The sequence below is a fragment of the Rhinatrema bivittatum genome, chromosome 5 (assembly GCF_901001135.1).
Source record: "Rhinatrema bivittatum chromosome 5, aRhiBiv1.1, whole genome shotgun sequence".
Lineage (NCBI taxonomy): Eukaryota > Metazoa > Chordata > Amphibia > Gymnophiona > Rhinatrematidae > Rhinatrema > Rhinatrema bivittatum.
Genome location: NC_042619.1, coordinates 211,816,118 through 211,836,347, shown reverse-complemented (window position 1 = coordinate 211,836,347; position 20,230 = coordinate 211,816,118).

Below are 20,230 nucleotides of genomic sequence, written 5' to 3'. Positions count from 1 at the left end.
CTGGGTCATTTTATTTGAGTGAGTCCCATATTCTTTACCACATAAAAAAGCTATAATTCAGATATAATTCTGGTATAGTAGGTAGGTCCCTGCCCCAGAGAGTTTACAATCTAAAGGTTATATTTACTAAGCTGCAATAAGTGATTAACCATTTTTTGTACATAAAATGTTATTGTGCAATAACCGCATATCGTGGCGATATCACGTGATATTCACAATATCGCGTGGTATTTTGATAAAAAATCTACCTTATTGAAATTAGCTGATATGCATGCATAAAATTTCCAAATGCATGCAAAACAGCTAATGCATAGGCAATCATATGCAAATAAAATGCAATTGCCTCTAAAAAAGTTAGTTATGCTATTTTAATGCAATTTCAGGAGTTGTAGCTAACTGATCCCAGTGGTACTAGGATACTAATGTGCATCCCAATGTCCCTGGGATGCTTCTTAAAGGGCCATGTGGCCGAAAAATAACTCCCCACTCCCACTGTGTCCAAAGACCCTTGCTCAACCCTCTGCCACCTGTTAAGGTGCAAGTTAATATAAATTCTGCTATAATATAAAGCTCTTGTCCCATCTCTTAATGAAAGTATAATGGGACCATCATATGGTGTCACTCTGTGCTGACGGCTTATATGTGAAGCCTGTAAAGCACAAGGACTTTCTAATCATAGGTCGCTTATACTGAGTTCGTGTATTCTCCTGGCAGGACCTATAGATGCATCAGAGAGGTGCACTGCTTCTAAAAACGAAACGTGCACTTGTCTCTGGGAACCACGAATGGCAGTTTCTTACGCAATTCTGAAGTCCATCCTCCGACACTGCGGTGTTTCGGAGAATAAAACTCCTTCCTCGGGGAGCTTCAGGAGAATTCTGCTGCCTGTGAATTGGGGTTACTCTTGCATGGTCAGCATAGGCGCTGGTCAGGAAAATTATACACGGTGCACTGAACTGTATGCTACCTGCTGGTCAGTAGCACTTCCTGACCAGCGCCTATGCTGACCATGCAAGAGTAACCCCAATTCACAGGCAGCAGAATTCTCCTGAAGCTCCCCGAGGAAGGAGTTTTATTCTCCGAAACACCGCAGTGTCGGAGGATGGACTTCAGAATTGCGTAAGAAACTGCCATTCGTGGTTCCCAGAGACAAGTGCACGTTTCGTTTTTAGAAGCAGTGCACCTCTCTGATGCATCTATAGGTCGTGCCAGGAGAATACACGAACTCAGTATAAGCAACCTATGATTAGAAAGTCCTTGTGCTTTACAGGCTTCACATATAAGCCGTCAGCACAGAGTGACACCATATGATGGTCCCATTATACTTTCATTAAGAGATGGGACAAGAGCTTTATATTATAGCAGAATTTATATTAACTTGTTGAGTTAAATTTTTTGCTATTTTTGGGTCTTTTTTTCCATTGTAACCTGTCAAGGTGCTGCATCCTTAAAAAAGTAAAATTAGAAAAGAATGTAGCGCAGCAACACCTCACTCTCCTTGCCAAACTCCCTCTCCTTTGTTTTAAACTTGCCCGTCACAATCCAAATTACCCTCATTCAACCCTCCCACCCTCCAAGTTATCAGCGCCCCCAGCTCCTGGATCCTCAAACATAAAAAGAATCCCTGGTGGCCTAAGGATCCCCTTGCCCTCCTGGAATCTCCCCTTTCCTTAAATAGGTGCCCTGTGGCCCAGCGGCAGACCAGAATGCCCCCTAGGCCCCAGGCCAGCCAATGCCATATTTGAAAATGCCACTGATTAGCCTTTGCCCCATCACAAAATGAAGCAAAGGCTGGACGGTGCCAGTAAAATATAGCACTATAGTAAACAGCCCCTTAAGTTTGTATCTCATACAATGGAGTTTAAAGTGATTTATCCAAGGTTACAAGATACAGAAGTGGGATTCGACTCTGGGTTTCCCCAGTTATCAGGCTGCTGCTCTAACCACTAGGCTACTCCTCTAGTCGAGAGTGGATTGAAGACTTTGCTGCTGGGAAGGCTAGTAGCCTGAAACAGAATGAGCATGAGTGATAATGAATAGCTGAAATATATATTTTTACTGTACAACACATACAGAGACAGAAAATGCAAGAAAAGCTGGAACCTACACAAGATGAAATTTGGACTGTGAAAAGAAGCCTGAGCCTGAACTGGGGAAGAGGCTAGCTTCAATACTGCCCCATATATATGTGTGGACCTGAAGAGGAACAATAAAAATCAGTTACATGTTTAGAAAACTGGATTACAAGTGTGCTAATGTTCCACCCAGAGTATTTCACATGGACCATGGTCCAGGAATTATTTCTGATGTAATTATATTTTTAAACTGAAAAGTCTTTTGAGATTCTGTATTTCACATAATTATGGGTATTGCAAAACTGGGGCTTTTGTGTACACTGTGATTCCTTGTTTTGTCCTGGGACTTTTGTTTTCCCCAGAGAAAACTCCTATTCCTTAAGCTAGTCTGCAAGTATTGTCCTGACCCTTGTAATACTAATTCAAGTAGAGGGGCTTAGAATGCCTGCTTGACTCAGAGTGAGGCTTGGACAGCATATTTTCCAGTTTCCTCATGCAGTTGTAAGTTTGAGGCAACAGAGAGTAAGGTGATTTGCCCAAGATTACAAGGCATATCAGCAGGCTGTGAACCCTAGCTTTCCTGGTTCTTTGTACCTCGATTGGTCCTTCATACATAGCCCAAAAGAACTAGACCATAACTCAGTTAACTCTCCAGGAAGCAGATCTGTGTTGAGGCCCTGTCCCAGCATTTCATGTCCTACCTGTTTTGAACTCTCCAGGCACTGGTTAGGTACAGTGTATCTTATCTAGACAGTGATAACTTTATGAATTCTTATTTTACATGTTGCTTGCTTTCAGATTAAATCTTTTTTTTCTGTTCACTGTGCACAGTGTTTGTTAATAGACTTTACAGTTTGTTAGCTCTATCTGTGTGGCTGATTGGTTATCCCAGCATTTTTTTTTTTTTATTCAGTCTGTAGATACATTTTTAGAAACTGTCTGACCCATGGATTTTGTGGGTCTCAGTGTCCCTAGAAACCACCAGGGGATAGCATGCAGGCAGGGTACTTGCTCAGAGCCAAGTTAGTACCTAGTAAGTAGGTGGGAAATTGCCAGCATTGGGGCATGTGCTCATGTGCAGGAGGGTCTGAACAGCACCTGCCATGCATCCACAGAATTGATCCTGAATGTATATTAGTAGTGCTAAGATATTATAAGACAGTGTGATGATATTAAATATTTGTGATGTAATTTGTGACCTTATCTTAGATCCATACTATTATTCTATGCAGTTTTTTTGAGAATTAAGATACAATAAATCTTGAAAACTCAAAAACATTTTTAATTTGCTTTCATAGTTATATTGCTATTGTCTTGTAGAACTCACATGGTGGATATTAGACTAGGAGGTTCTTTATGAGTTTTATACTGAATGACAATGTAATTAAAAGAAGATGAAAAACAGGAATTTGAAAAGACTGAATTAGAATGGAAGAAATTGAAATATGGAATGTAAATCAGAATCTATAAATAAAAAAAACCTCAAAGAGCATGAGAAATACAACAAAAGATAATGTAAAGCAACGAGAAAGACAAAGTGAATTCAGAGGGTGAGGAAATAAGGAAAAAATCAAAGCAAAAGAGAAAGTGAATCCAATGGGGAAAGATATTGTGACAGAGACAGATGGAGAAAGAATGAATCTGACAGTGATGATAAATCAAAAAGTGATGCATAGAGAAAGAGATAATGAAAGTGTATTAGAAAAAGGCAAGTGAGTGAATCATAAAAGTGAGCCTTTCCGAACAGCTGAAAGGGGTAGGTAGGCTAGTGAGAAAAAGATACCATAAAGTTGAGAAAGGAATGATACTGCTCACTTCTGTTGCTTACTGCTACAGGTCTGCAGTGTGTTTGTTTGGGTGCATACAGATGTACTTATTTGCTCAGCTGAGACTTGTCCAAAAGAACCAGGAGATAATTTGTTCAGGGTCTCAAAAAGAGTCAGTGACTGAGACACTGGGAGATAAAGGGACCACTCCAGGGTCACACAGCTGGGCTGACTCTAGAGGGATGCAGGCACCAGGGCAATTCAGCTGGACTGGGGCCCCCTGAAATTGAAGCTTGGGGAAGGGAATCCGTTCTTCCTTTCTGAACACACTACCTGAACCTTTATTCACTCTCTCAGCAACTCCCGCTTAGACTATTGCAACCTGCTCCTCACAGGTCTCCCGGCAAGCCATCTCTCTCCATTGTAATCTGCCCTAAATTCAGCTGCATGACTTATCTTTCACCAAAGCTGCTACGTTCACATAACCCCTATTCTGAAGTCACTGTATTGGCTCCCTATTTGCTCCCGTATACAGTTCAAACTCCTCTTTCTCACCTACAAATGCCTTCACTCTGCAGTACTTCATTACCTCTATCTCTTTCTACACCCCTCCTCGTGTACTCCGCTCATCAGACAAGTTACTCCTATGTGTGCCCTTCTTACCAATTCCTGACTCCATGCTTTTCACTTGGCTGCACTGTGTGTTTGGAATAATCTTCTTGAACTGGTGCGTCATGCTCCCTCTCTCCCCACGTTTAAATCCTAAGCTGATTTTAAATCTTAGGCCTGATTGTCTGCTTTTACCCTCAGTAACTAACTTTCTTTTGTCTTTTTTAACCATTGCCTTGCTTATGAAATGCCCCGTTTCTTGTCCTGAATGTTTGATTTATTAATTGTAAGCTCTATTGAGCAGGGACTGTCTTTTTTTGTGTGTTTGTATAGCACTGTATATGTCATGTAGCCCTATAAAAATGTTAAGTAGTAGTGATAGACGTTGGTCTGCTGCAGCTCCTGGTCTCCTAGTGCTTGTCATGAAAAGGAAGAGACATCTGCCACGAGATGGCACGACAGATGCTGTGGCTCCTATGTCAGCGTGGTGCCTAGGGCACTCACCTCGATCCCTCCCCTGCCCACCAATGACAGCCCTAACAAAGGGAGCCAGTGGCTGAAGTGCAGGGAGATAAAGAGCCAAAAGTGACTCTCCCAGAGTCATACAGAATTGGTGATTGAAGCACATGGAGAGAAAGTGACCCCCCAGGGTTACAGAAAGTGGGTGAATGAGGTGCTGGATAAGAAAAGTGACTCTCCTTGGATCACGCAGAGGCAGTGACTATGGAAGAAGGAGATATAAAGTGATTCCCTTGGGATCTCACACAGTCAGTGCCTGAGACACAGGGAGGGTGAGTGACTTTCTGGTGTTCTGTTACACACTCTGAGGCTGATGTAATAAGACCTGCAGCAAAACAAGCGCTCATTGAGTGCGGGTTTTGATCACCGCGTGCGGCTGAAACTGCTGCTTCTGCGGGATGTAAAAAATAAATTATGCAAATGATTTGTGCACAGAAATCCACGCACATACGGAAAAATGCGCATACATAAGTAGTAAGGGTCTATGTAATAAGTGGCTGCATCCGTGCCAATAATCCATGCATAAAAGCGAGCAAGCGAACAGGTCTCCCTATTAAGTGAAAGTATGATCCTGGAAAGTATATTTCCAATAACTGTGTTGCAGAAAACGTCAAATATTTTCATGGTCTTGCCGCTCTTCTGGCCATGTATCTGTCTGCCCAGGGAAGCGCCTACCTCGGATGCAGTGAAAAGTGCTTTGCTAAACTGGCCACTCTGAAGCCGAGGCAGGTGCTCAGCTAGGCGCTTATCAGGCCGCCTCTGCTCTGTTGGTGGAAGAAAAATCTATATGATAGGGTGCCCCGAAAGGTTCCTAGCTTACCTTGCTATTTGGATGCTGAGCTAGGCACTTAATTGCTCACAAATCTGCACAATCAGGTGCCCAGAAAGGCTCCTAGCTAATCTTGCCACTCGGGGGCTGGGCTAGGCGCTTACTTGGTCGAGAATCTATATGCTCGGGCGCCCAGAAAGGCGCCTAACTAATCTTGCCACTCGGACACCAAGACAGGCACTTGGCTAGGTGGTTTTCAAGATGCTCAGGCGCCGACATAGGCCCCCCCGAGTCGGCGCTGACACTTAACTTGTACCCTGACTGTGGCAGTAAAAAACCCGCACTAGCATTAGCGTGGCTCCCTGCATTGCCTATGATTAGCTAATTGCCTCCTTTGAATGCCATTAGCATGCATTCGCGCAGGAAAAACCACGGGTCCGTAAGTGCGTTTGCATGCGCTTTTTCCTGCTCACAAACTCCTTATTACATCCCCGAATAGGGCTTTGCTTGGGAAAACACGCATGCAAATGTGCTTATATCCGCGTACAAACCTGTGGCAGCTTCAGCGCAACTTATTACATCGGCTCCTCTGTGTGAGTGTGGTAAGGACACAAGAACACAAGGGACAGGATCTTGCGGCCTCCCTCCATAACAGGATCTGGTACATAGGACACTTACACTATACTTGCACATCAAATCAGTACAACCATAGATCCCTGGGCAATTAATATTTATTAGATGTGCTTCGTTATAAAAATAATGCAAGAAGGAATTTTATATAAAGGCAGCAGGAATAATTAACAATGCAATGTAACACGTTCCTTACATGACATGGCCCCTTTTGTAGATCTCAGGGTGGTAGAATGCCTTTTTATCCTTCTCCTCCTGTCTGTTGCAGTCTGCTTCACCTTTATCTTATGCTGTGTTGCCTCTGAATGCTTGAGATGGGGAGGTGCCCCCCTGCCCTCTGAAACCCCAGCCCAGAGAGCAACACTAAATGCTTTACTTTTCATGAAGCTAATCTACTTCTGTTTACTCTGCTGAGATACATGTCATAAGCAAAAGACAGCTGTGTCAGGGACATGCATTTCTGCTCTGCAAGATCTCCCGTAAGTTAACCTTTATCCTCGGGTTAGGGGCATGCTTCTCTGGAGCCCTGTAAGTTATAAATTAACTTTTATTCTTGTATCAGGGACATGCTTTTTTGGAACCCTGTAAGCTGTAAGTAAACCAGTTCTGAGCTAGCCAGGCTCAAACCAGGCACTCCCTTACACTCCATCGGCAGGGCCCAGTGAAGTGTCACTGGTATACGTCAGTAGCGTATAAGGCAACATGAGGAATTGACTTGGTGCAGTTCCATTTTCGGTGTAAATGCATAGTTGCCTCAAGGAATAGGGCCATCATGTTATCGCAGAGAAGAGATGTATTCTTATCCTTCCCCTCAGTCTGACTCATGCAGGTATCGGCACAAGTGGGGGGAAACCCCTAGAGGAAACTGCTGGCATGATGAGTTGTTATAGACTTCGGTGTGGGCTCTGAATTCCAGATGACTTCCTTTATGGGAACAGGCCAGGTGTAGGTGATGGGCTTTTGACCATACCCCATGCATACCAAGCAACCGGATAAGAAGGATTTGGCCCAAGCTAGGTTCAGATTCACGTACTGGCTGGTGAAGAGAGATGAGGTCTGTAGAATCAGCATACTCAAGATGAAAACGAGGTAGAGGAACGCCATCATGGTTATTAGGGCAATTGCAAGCGTATATTTCTGAAATCCCATCACCACAGCAATTTGAGTCACAGTGCCTAGCAGTGACACTCAGGCAAAGGCAGAAATCATTGCTCAAGGACCTGGAGGAAGGAAACAGGTCCAATGTTGTAGGTAAATTTTAAAAGGAGCACGTGTGTGCCCATAAAAGCGCATATGTGTGGAGCCTTTATGCCCGTACTCACACAAGTGACCAAGGAGAGAAAGGGGGGGGGGGGGGGGGGGGGGGGGGAAGAGAGAATCTGACACTATATATCTCTTCACTGTAAGAGGGGCACTTTCAACTCAGGGTGGGTTTGGGGGATGGCGGTGTTACCAGTGTCGTAGCTAGAACTGAATTTTTGTGGGGGCCCAATGTTAACAAAGATGAGCAGTAGGCATACAGGCAGACTACTCGTTGTAGTCTTATTGATAAATTATGCCTTAGAATGCACCTAACAATGGATTTCTAAGTTGTCTGCAACAGCCATCATGCATCATGAGTGAAGTTTTAAAATATTTTAATTCTATTATTTCAAGCACTTACCAACATTAAAAATGTCTTATTAATCTGTATTAAGGTATTTAATATTTGCAGTTTATAAATACACAATATCATGTACAAATTAAAGAACACTTAAAGTCATATGATTCAATCATGCAATAAAACAAATATCAATGTATTCCTTTGTGAATACTCTTTCCAAAAATGCAGAGTATATCATAACCACAATAAAACAGCAATAATTATAAGAACTTAAGATTTGCATTAGACGCACAACAGAACTAGAACAGTTCATATTACAACCCAACTGGCAAAACAAATATTCAAATTCTGGTGTCACCTCATTATCAGTAAAATAAACTCCCTCTACTGCAAAACACTGTAAAGTAACCCAAACCCTTACAAAAATATAATAAAAAGCCACCTAGAACCTTGCCATACCATATTTATTTATTTATTTATTTTATATACTGACATTCGATCGAGATATCACACCGGTTTCCAGATAACTAAAGGAATAGGGTGATAACAGCCCTATTTTACATTATAACATGGTATTAAATAGATATAAGAATATTTTACATTATAACATGGTAATAAATATAACAAGAATATTTTACATTATTTTACATACCATATCATATCATATCATATCATATTATTTTACATATTATTTTACATTATTTTACATACCATATCATATCATATCATATCATATTATTTTACATACCATATCAGCAGTAACTCTCAGGTTTCAACCAGGCCCTAGAACACTAATACACCACCTACTGGGCAAACAACAAGCTGGATTGCTATAAATCCTTACAAAAATAAACTACACACTAGCCAAAATACTGCACCTCTGTTACACATGCAGAGCAAGGACCTACCCTTACATGATACAGAATAAGGGACTACAAATTAGAAACAGAAACATGCAGATAAGATTGAAATGGAAAGCCCAATAAACCAGTCTCTGTGAACACTGGAATACTGAAGAAAAAGCAAAATACAAATATATAAGAAATGCACATTCCCAAAGATGGCATATTCCAATCGATGAAAGTCAAAATATACCGGTATATAAATTTTTTTACCTCTGTTATCTGATCTTATTTCTCTAATCAACTGGTCCCAGTCTCTTTTTTCCCCTTGTCTGTCTTTTCCTATTTCCTTTTTCAGGGGCTCTTTTATTATATTTCTATTTCTTATTTCTATTCCTACCCTTTTCTTCCTCCCTGATACACATATACAGGCTCTGTCTCACGCACACATGCTTTCACACAGGCTCCGATTCTCGCATGTTGTCTCACGCACACAGGCTCCCACCTGCACATACAGGCTCCCACTCTCACATTAAGGTTTCTACTCTCACACACACACACACACACAGGCTCTAAATCTTACATTCTCTCTCCTACATGCAGATCTCCACTCCCACATGCTCTCGCTTACACCCGCGTTTTCTTTCATACACACACATGCTCTCCACTCCCATTCTCTCTCATACATACACACATAGACTTCTCACTCCCATGCTCTCTCATACATACAGGTTTCTCACTCCCATCCTCTTTCTTACACAACACACACACACACATGCTTCTCACTCCCATGCTTTTTCATACACATACACGCACAAATTCCCCCCTCCCACATAAACACACACAGGCTTCTTACTCCCATGCTCTATCATACATACATACAGACTTCTCACTCTCATGCTCTCTCTCATACACACACACACCTTTGCTTCTCACTCCCATGCTTTCACACACATGCTTCTCACTCCCATTCTGTCTCTCTCGCTCATACATATACAAACACACACACTCATTTCAAGGCCTCTCCTTCTCTTCCGGGTCTCCTTGCTGCAAGGCCTCTTCTTGCGTGGGATGAGCTCTTTGACGGGCCTGCGATGGTCAGGTCTCTCTTCTCAGGCCGTGCAGGATAAGCTCCACCATGGCCCTGCAACGGTCAGGCCTTTCTTCTCGGGCCATGCGGGATGAGCTCTGCAATGGTCAGGCCTCTTCTCAGGCCTCATGGCATGAGCTCCTCGATGGCCTGCAACGGTCAGGCCTTTCTTCTCGGGCCGCATAGGATGAGCTCTGTGATGGCCCTGTGACAGTCAGGCCTCTCCTCTTGTACCACGTTGGATGAGTTCCGTGACGGCCCTGAAAAGTTCAGGTCAGGCCTCAGGCCGCGCAGGATGAGTTCCATGACAGCCCTGTATCAGGCTTCTTTTCTCAGGCACCGGGTAACTGAGTGGGTGGGCCTGAGCGCAAACTGGGTGGGCCATGGCCCTATTGGCTCAAGGGACTGCCCTTCATGCTCCCCCTGTGTCACATGGGTCCTAGGCTTGCTGCCATTGGACCTTGGCCCCAGCTTGTGGAGGCGTTTTCTGCAACAGCTCTCTAGGAAACTTTCAATCTTGCCCATGTGGGCTTCAAGGCCAGCAGCACTTTGTAAAGCTCTGTGAAACGATTGCTTTTTTACATTCTTTTTATTGCTTTATTCTAAAGATTACATCAGCCTCAGAACCCTCTCACCCTCTCATCCTGCAACCCAGAAACTCTGTTCCCCCCTCTCCTACTTATCTCCAGCTACAAAGACCTTCTGCCTGGGGCTATATGTTTGAAATGCAACAATTGTAAGTAGAATTTTACCTGTACAATAAATAATTTCAAACTTAAAGGATCTTTGTCTTGAGGACTGACTGGGAAGAAAAGTTAGCTGTCTGGATGAGAAAACACGTATGTTTTTATTGAGCCAGAACAATGTTTACACCATCGGGGTAGCCAAATGGCTAGCCCACTTGCCACTGCCCATGATTCAGTGAACAGGTTATACCTTGAAAGGCTAAGATTACAGTCCTTCCTTAAAGCCAATCCTACAGCTTGAAGTTCTTCACATTGATTGCTCCTCAGCTTTCCAACATTGTTTCCTGCCTAGGTACCGAGCAGAACCCATCTGTGAATCATTCACCCACCCTTTCTTCATCCTGTATTATGCCATGTGGTATTCCTCAGGTCACGGGACAGCTCATTAATAGAACAGGTGAGCCCATTTCAAGCGTGGGCTGGTTCTGTGGATCCCTGACTAAGGGAAGCTCAGCTACCTGTTTATGCAGTACTGCCACCCCTTGCTTTGCACACTCTAAGATATACCATTTCCTCTTGACGATGCTACTTTGCTGAGTGTGGCCTACTCTGTGAGTCTTTGAAGTGCTCTGTGCCCATTGCATGATGGGAATCTCAGGGCGCAGTAATACAGGGTGTCTGGTGGTCATCTGTTCTATATCTACTTGCACCAAATAACATGCCAGCAATTGTCATTCAAAGGGGATATATTGTTCTGCAGCCATGGGCAACTTCCAGGACCAGAAGCCTAGGGTCCTACGCTTGCCCTCTTGCATCTGCCAAAGTCTACAATTGGCATACTCAGCAGTAGTGAGACCAGCACTTCCAAGGGGCCATCCCTCACTAGACTCAAGGAGAAGGCTGTTTGTACTATTTGTTTTGCTTCCTCAAATGCTTTTTGTTTAGCTGGCCCCCATATAAAATTTGCTTTCTTCCAATTAATTGGATGCAATGGCTTTAAACTCTGATTAGATATGGAATATGGGTTCTCCAATATCCCAGTAGCCCCACAAATTTCTGTAGTTCCCCTTTCTCTTGGGTATTTCTTGTTCTCCCGTCCTCCACATAATCCCCAAAAATGTCATTGTCTAAGCTAGTCCTTGTACATTCTTTGGATTAATAGACCAAAGGGTCTCCACTACCTCTGATAAATTATTTTCCACCTTATTTTCTGCATCTCCAAAATTTTGTTCAGAGCGGATTTCAATGTTAAAAACATCCATAATTTAAAACATATATTATTCAAATAGCAATTCAAATTATTTAATAAAAATGCTTCTCTAAAAAACATATCCTTTAGCTTTTTCCTAAAAACCTTAATATCTCTTTCCTCTCGTACATCTACATATGCCATATCTATAATTATGGTGCGGCATATGAAAACATATGCTCATGACTGACTGTAATCTTGCAGGATAGAAAGAAGGCTCTGTTAGCAAGCTTATTCCTGCAAACCACATGCTCTATTGGGAGCATAAGGAATAAGACTGTTTGCTAAAATATGTTTTGTTTCTCCATTCAATAGTTTATGAACTATGACTAGCAATTTAAAACGTGTCCTCCATTTAACTGGTAACCAATGAAGAGATACCAAAACCAGTATGATGTGCTCAAAAGGTGGGATTTTCAGCAACAGTCTAGCAGTAGAATTTTTGTAGCAGTTGCAATGCCCGAACATATGTGTTGGGTAGTCCCACCAATAAATTATTGCAAAAATCAATTTGTGAAAACACCAATACTTGTAATACCGTTCTAAAAGATTCTTGTGGGAGGAAATCTCTAAGGGACTTTATCAATTTTAGCTTATAGAATTCTCTTTTTGTTATATTTCTCAAGTAAGATCTTATTGTTAACTTGCTATCTATAATAATCCCTAAATTTCTGGATTCAAAAACCACTTGCAAAGACTTCTTCTGGAATACGACTGGACCAAGCATTGTCGCTGGTATAGTCTTTACTACCCACATCAAAATAGTCTTGGCTATATTTAATAACAATTTATTATTGTATAGCTAATCATATATTTCCTGCATTATCATTTGAAAATTTTCATCCAGAAAGCAACCCAACTTATCGCATGGCAAGAAAACTTATTATCGTCGGCGTACATAAAATGTATCACTCCCATCTCCTCTAGTTTCTTAGCCAATGCGCTTACATAAATTGAACCTTACCGCAGATAATGTGGACCGTTGTGATACACCAGACTTAGTTTTAACTGTGTAAGAATAATTTTTATTGGAATAGACCTGCTGATATTGTTCAGACAAAATGAACCAAACCACCTTAATACAGACCCCAAAAATCCTATCTCTTGAAGATGAAAAATCATCAGGCCTGTGGTCTATAGCGTCAAAGGCAGAACTGATATCCAATTGGACCCCTTGCCTCACCACGATCAAGAATAGCATGCAATACATTTAATAAGGAAAGAAGTAGTAATTCCACACTATGAGCTTTCCTAAACCCATATTGATACTTTGCCAGGGAATTATTTTATCTAAATACTCATCGAACTGTACTAAAACACATTTCTCAATGATGTTACTCAATGTCTTCAAATTAAAAACTGGACGGTAATTAGTGATATCATCATCAATGTAATATTTGATTTGGATCTGAGATAATATATTGATCTTTTCCAGGTCCTGAACAATTAGCCCATAAGAACATAAGAAATTGCCATGCTGGGTTAGACCAAGGGTCCATCAAGCCCAGCATCCTGTTTCCATCACACAGGGTTGAACATTTATTCTACTAGATGTAATTATGATGTTGCCGACACTGGGATGGTAACTTTTAAACAACCGTGTGGGTACACTTGTATGCTAGCTCACATAAAATAGGCTGAACGCGCATATATGTGCATACAATTTTATATGGGCAAGTAAATGTGTGCACAATTTTATATGGATGTGTGCATATGCATGCAAATCCCACATCTACCATGTAAATCAGGGAAATTTTATAAGGGACATGCACTGACGCCATACCTTGTTTTCACAATTCTTTCCCAGTTCACCTGGTTTAGGGATAGGACTTCCAAATCCTAATTTTATAGCCACCCTTTCCCCGTTAGCCCCAACCTTTAAAACCCCACTGCCTGACCTAAATTTATTTTAATACTTAAATTTCCTCCATAGCAGAAGTACATTTTTTGCGGCAGGGGACCCCAGCTTGCGCCTGTGTGCAAGAGTATTTATGTACTTTTTTTGGCTTTGCCTTGACACGACCACGCCCTGCCCAGACCACGCCTACGCTACACCCCTTTTTTAGAAACTTTTCACTTGTGCGTGCAGTGGGAGATATGCGTGTCCATGGGTGGCTTATAAAATCCTCTCAGCACATACTGGCCCAACGTATGTGTGTATCTCCTGCTTTTGGCGCATGCAGGGCTTTTAAAAACTACCTGTTATTGTTCTGAATGTTTTTATGACTTTTTAATTTGTTTTTATTATGTATGCATGTAAACCACCTTGAATTCCTGACTAGGCAGTAAAAAAATTCTTTTAAATCAATAAATAACCCTGTGGTAGCCTGGTAAAAGTGTATTGTCTGCCTTCCCATGTGAATGCAAATTGAATTTGAGTAGATTCATTTATTAAAGCATTTGAAAGATCTAACATGGCATACCACATCCCCTCATATTGCTGGATCATGCCAATTAAAATAATCACATCAGAGACTGCGCTTGCTATCAGAGGAACATGTTTGTTCATGCTCTCTTTGTAATCTACAGTCATTCTCCAAGTGTCATCAGATTTCTTTATTGGCCATATTGGGCTGTTAAAATGGGAAATGACTGGGCGAATTACACCGGCCATCATTAAATCTTGAATGGTGTGAGTTATCTCAGCATGCCCTTGGGTATAGGGTACTATTTCATACAATGAGGTTTGGCTGGGGGTGGAGGGAGGGTGGATATGCAGTGGGCTCCACTTTGGTGCTCCTACTACAATCACGGATAAAACGGACACTGCCCTTATCCCAAACCAGAAGGTACGACGTTGCTGTGACTTCAACCTGAACCCCTGTAAAAGGTCAGTGCCAGTGATGTATTCTCTGATATCATTAATTAGTACCTGATATTCTCTGGGTACGGAGTCTGCAATTTGCATCTTCAATTTCACAGACACAGCAGGGGTTGTCCTCTCACTAAGTCCACTAATTAAAACTGAATCCCCTTGAAAGCGTTGTGGATTTCCATGAATTGCTAAGCTAGTTCTCTGAATATTGTTCCTTCCCCAAAACATTTTCAATGGGACATGTGGTCCCTGATCAGTTTTGTATATTTGCACAGGGGTTTGGCTTGACTATCAATCCAGGGTAGTTGCCATCTTCCACTCAGATTCTGAGGGTGGGGCACTTGTCTCCCCAAAGGGGTCTAAATTTGGATGCAACAATGATTTAGCTAGAGGCAATGCAGGGTCTACCTCTTCTAATTACCTGGCCTGTCCCCTTCCTAACTCCTTCTTCTGATGTAATTACCATAGCACCTCAGTGCCTTTATCATCTATGTCCTTATAGGGTACTCTTGCTTCCCAAAGTGCATTCCATATTGTTTTTCGAGCCATTTCTCCAAATCTCCGGGGTGATTTTCTCTGTGAAGAACAAGAAGTCTTGTTCTGTCTAATATTTGTCTGCTTTAATTCTTGGTCTCCCCTAGCTGCCGTAAATCTATAACCACCATTCCCATATTAGCCCCATGTGCTGTGGAGAGTAGGGCCAGAAGAGTCCCCTTGTACAAAAGTGGTGTGGTCTGGATTAACCGGTTGCGCATGGCGAGGGTAAAAGCAAGTTTGCTTACTGTAAACGGTGTTTCTGTAGACAGCAGGATAAATTAGCCATGCTGTTATGGGAACTGTCCATCAGGTTTCAGAGGCGGAGCTTTACCAAGCTGTTACAGAGCTTAGCTCTGTGCGGCTGCGCATGTGTTCCCGTGTAGGAAGGCAGAATCTCCTGTCTGTATCATAGCAGTAATGAAGGCTATCCAGGGAGGTGGATGGGTCAGTATGGCTAATTCATCCTGCTATCTATGGCAACACCGTTTATGGAAAGCAAACTTGCTTTTTCCTGTCAACTGCAGGGCTGAATTAGCCATGCTGTCATGGGAGTCCCTAGTTCCCGGTCATGCTATGTTACATTTGGTGTTGTCTCTTTTTGTAGCGTAACCTTGTTGCCGTGGACAGCCTGTTGGAATGTTTATGTGGCGAAATTATTTAAGACTGCCTGTCCCAGCTTGGCATCCTCAGATGTTTGGCATCCTCAGATGTTTGCTGGTCTAGACAGTAGTGGGACGTGAAAGTATGGAGAGATGATCAGGTGGCCGCCTTGCAGATGTCTAGAGGTGGGACATGACGCAGGTGGGCCACTGAGGTGGAGATTGCTCGCAGTTGATGAGCATTTGGCTTTCCGTGCAGTGGAATGTTTCTTTTGTTGTAACAGAATTGAATACATTGTGCTATCCAACTGGAAATTGTCTGTTTTGCCACTGGCAGGCCAGGGGCATTCGGGTTAAAGGAGAGAAAAAGTTGTGATGGCCTAGTGTTTGACTGGGTTCTAGTCTTGTAGTAGGCTAGCGCCCTTTTACAGTCCAGAGTGTGTAGTAATTTCTCCTGTTTGTTCTGATGTGGTTTGGGAAAGAAAGTAGGGAGTTCTATGGACTGGTTGATGTAAAAGGCTGAGATCACCTTCGGTAGGAAGGAGGGGTGAGTCCATAGAACTGCCTTGTGGTGGAAAAACTGAAGGTACGGAATGTAGTGCACAAGTGATTGTAGTTTATTGACTCGACGAGCTGATGTTACAGCAACGTGGAAAACCACCTCCCCTGCCGCCGGGAGACGCCGAACAGCAGCAATACCAGCCTTCTGTGCCGTGGATTGCCGCGAGGTAACACATAGACCTGGCCGAGGTTCTTAAAAGATCATAAAGTGCATCTGCACTGTAAGCCACAGCTGCCTCGAGTCTTCCGGTTTGGACGGTCTCCTCCTCAGACAGAGAGGAACAACTTTGTAATTGGTTGGACGCAGCAGAGTCCTGCCCTCAAGGAAAAACTACTGCACATGACCGCCAGGACTCCTAGCGCCGAAACCTCGAAGATCTTCTTCAGCTGAATTTCAAGTTTACGATCCTGAAGGTCCTTGAGGGCTGTTGCCCCTGTAATGGGAATAGTGATCTTGGTTATATCTGATACCACTGCATCCACCTTGGGAACCCATAGGAGATCCAAAGCGTCTTCAGGCAAGGGGTACAACTTGTCCATCGCCTTAATGACCTTCAGGCCCAAGTCTGGAGTATCCCACTCCTGGAATAACAAGTCTGTAACTGAAAGGTGAAACAGAAAGGACTTGGCTGGACCTCAGAGACCAACCAAGACTGGATCGATGAAGCCCATGCTGGAGTCCTCCAGAGGGGCCTCAATCCCCAAGTCCTCCAAAATAGCGGGAATAAGAAGGCCCAGTTCGTCTCTTCTAAAGAGATGAACCAGCTTAGGATCATCTCCATCCACCACTTGGGAGCCGGATCTGGGATGGGAAGACTCAGGTCCTCACCTACAGTTGCACCCTGAGGAGGCCAGGCCCCCGGCTCCTCCGTATCCGAGGACGAATCCAGTCCTGGGCGGGAGGTGTTGGTTCGGAGGGGACGCTTAGATTTAGGAGCCCCCGCAGCCTCCAAGGACTTTGTATGCTTAACGGTAGGACCCCTGATTTTCCCGTCGATGGGAAAATCAGGGGTCCTACCGTGGGAGCGTGGGAGCTTCCTAGCCGACCTCCGGGCCCATTGCGGCACCAGTCGTTGTGCGAAAAGTGGATAAAATGGCCTCCGTTCCCAACTGAGCAGGAACAGATCTGTGGCAGCGAGCCATGAATGCTCAGGCCTCACAGGCTCCGGCCGGACCTTGAAACGCTGCTCCCAGCTAATAGAGAAGTGCCTTCCCCCCTGGGGAGGCAAGCTGAACACACCCCATCGCGTGAAACTCGCGCGCATCCCCGCAGGCCTGGCAGGCCGCATCATGCGGCATCGGAACCGAAAAAGGAGCGCAAAATCAGGAGCCGAAAATGAGCCGCTATGGCAGGAGAACCCAGCACTAAGAAGGGAAGGATGCCGCAAGACCAATCGTTTTTTTTTTTTACAATCTGGTTAGCAGTTTTCCTCAGCGCGGGTCCTGTCTGTCCCTTATGAGGAGAGTAAGCAGGGCTTCCCGGTATCTCCCCAGTGGCTTAGGGGAGCTGCAGCAGGATCCTTGATTATCGTCATGGTTAAAAGGTGAGGTGAAAGAGGCTATTTTAGCCAAAAAAAATCCTTCAAAAATTGGAAGAAGGATCCATCTGAAGAAAATAGGATAAAACATAAGCATTGTCAAGGTAAGTGTAAAACATTGATAAGATAGGCGAAGAGATAATTTGAAATGAAGTTGGCCATAGAGGCAAAAACTCATAATAAAAACTTTTTAAAATATATCCAAAGCAAGAAACCTGTGAGGGAGTCGGTTGGACCATTAGATGACAGAAGGGTTAAAGGGGCTCTTAGGGAAGATAAGGCCATTGCAGAAAGACTAAATGAATTCTTTGCCTCCGTGTTTACTAATGAGGATGTTGGGGAGATACCAGTTCCAGAGATGGTTTTCAGGGGTGATGAGTCAGACGAACTGAACGAAATCACTGTGAACCTGGAAGATGTAGTAGGCCAGATTGACAAACTAAAGAGTAGCAAATCACCTGGACCGGATGGTATGCATCCTAGGGTTCTGAAGGAACAAAAAAATGAAATTTCTGATCTATTAGTTAAAATTTGTAACCTATCATTAAAATCATCCATTGTACCTGAAGACTTGAGGGTGGCCAATGTAACCCCAATATTTAAAAGGGGCTCCAGGGGCATCCGGGTAACTATAGACCAGTGAGCCTGACTTCTGTGCCGGAAAAAATGGTAGAAACTATTCTCAAGATCAAAATCGTAGATCATATAGAAAGAAATGGTTTAATGGAACACAGTCAACATGGATTTACCCAAGGGAAGTCTTGCCTAACAAATCTGCTTCATTTTTTTGAAGGGATTAATAAACATGTGGATGAAGGTGAACAGGTAGATGTAGTGTATTTGGATTTTCAGAAGGCGTTCGACAAAGTCCCTCATGAGAGGCTTCTAAGAAAACTAAAAAGTCATGGGATAGGAAGCGATGTCCTTTTGTGGATTATAAACTGGTTAAAAGACAGGAAACAGAGAGTAGGATTAAATGGTCAATTTTCTCAGTGGAAAAGGGTAAACAGTGGAGTGCCTCAGGGATCTGTACTTGGACCAGTGCTTTTCAATATATATATAAATGATCTGGAAAGGAATACAAGTGAGGTTATCAAATTTGCGGATGATACAAAATTATTCAGAGTAGTTAAATCACAAGCAGACTGTGATACATTACAGGAGGACCTTGCAAGACTGGAAGATTGGGCATCCAAATGGCAGATGAAATTTAATGTGGACAAGTGCAAGGTGTTGCATATAGGGAAAAATAACCCATGCTGTAGTTACACGATGTTAGGTTCCATATTAGGAGTTACCAACCAGGAAAAAGATCTAGGCATCATAGTGGATAATACTTTAAAATCGTCGGCTCAGTGTGCTGCAGCAGTCAAAAAAGCAAATAGAATGTTAGGAGTTATTAGGAAGGGAATGGTTAATAGAACGGAAAATGTCATAATGCCTCTGTATCGCTCCTTGGTGAGACCGCACCTTGAATACTGTGTACAATTCTGGTCGCCGCATCTCAAAAAAGATATAGTTGCGATGGAGAAGGTACAGAGAAAGGCAACCAAAATGATAAAGGGGATGGAACAGCTTCCCTATGAGGAAAGGCTGAAGAGGTTAGGGCTGTTCAGCTTGGAGAAGAGACGGCTGAGGGGGGATATAATAGAGGTCTTTAAGATCATGAGAGGTCTTGAACGAGTAGATGTGACTCGGTTATTTACACTTTCGAATAATAGAAGGACTAGGGGGCATTCCATGAAGTTAGCAAGTAACACATTTAAGACTAATCGGAGAAAATTCTTTTTCACTCAACGCACAATAAAGCTCTGGAATTTGTTGCCAGAGGAGGTGGTTAGTGCAGTTAGTGAAGCTGGGTTCAAAAAAGGTTTGGATACTTTCTTGGAGGAGAAGTCCATTAACTGCTATTAATCAAGTTTACTTAGGGAATTGCCACTGCTATTAATTGCATCAGTAGCATGGGATCTTCTTAGTGTTTGGGTAATTGCCAGGTTCTTGTGGCCTGGTTTTGGCCTCTGTTGGAAACAGGATGCTGGGCTTGATGGACCCTTGGTCTGACCCAGCATGGCAATTTCTTATGTTCTTATGTAAGAAAATAGGATAATGCATAAGCGTTGGCAAGAGAAATGTAAGACATTGATAAGACAGGCTAAGAGAGAATTTGAAAAGAAATAGGCCGTAGAGGTAAAAACTCACAATAAAAACTTTAAAAAATATATCCGAAGCAGAAAGCCTGTGAGGGAGTCAATTGGACCGTTAGATGATCGAGGGGTTAGAGGGGCACTTAGAGAAGATAAGGCCATCGCGGAAAGATTAAATGATTTCTTTGCTTCGGTGTT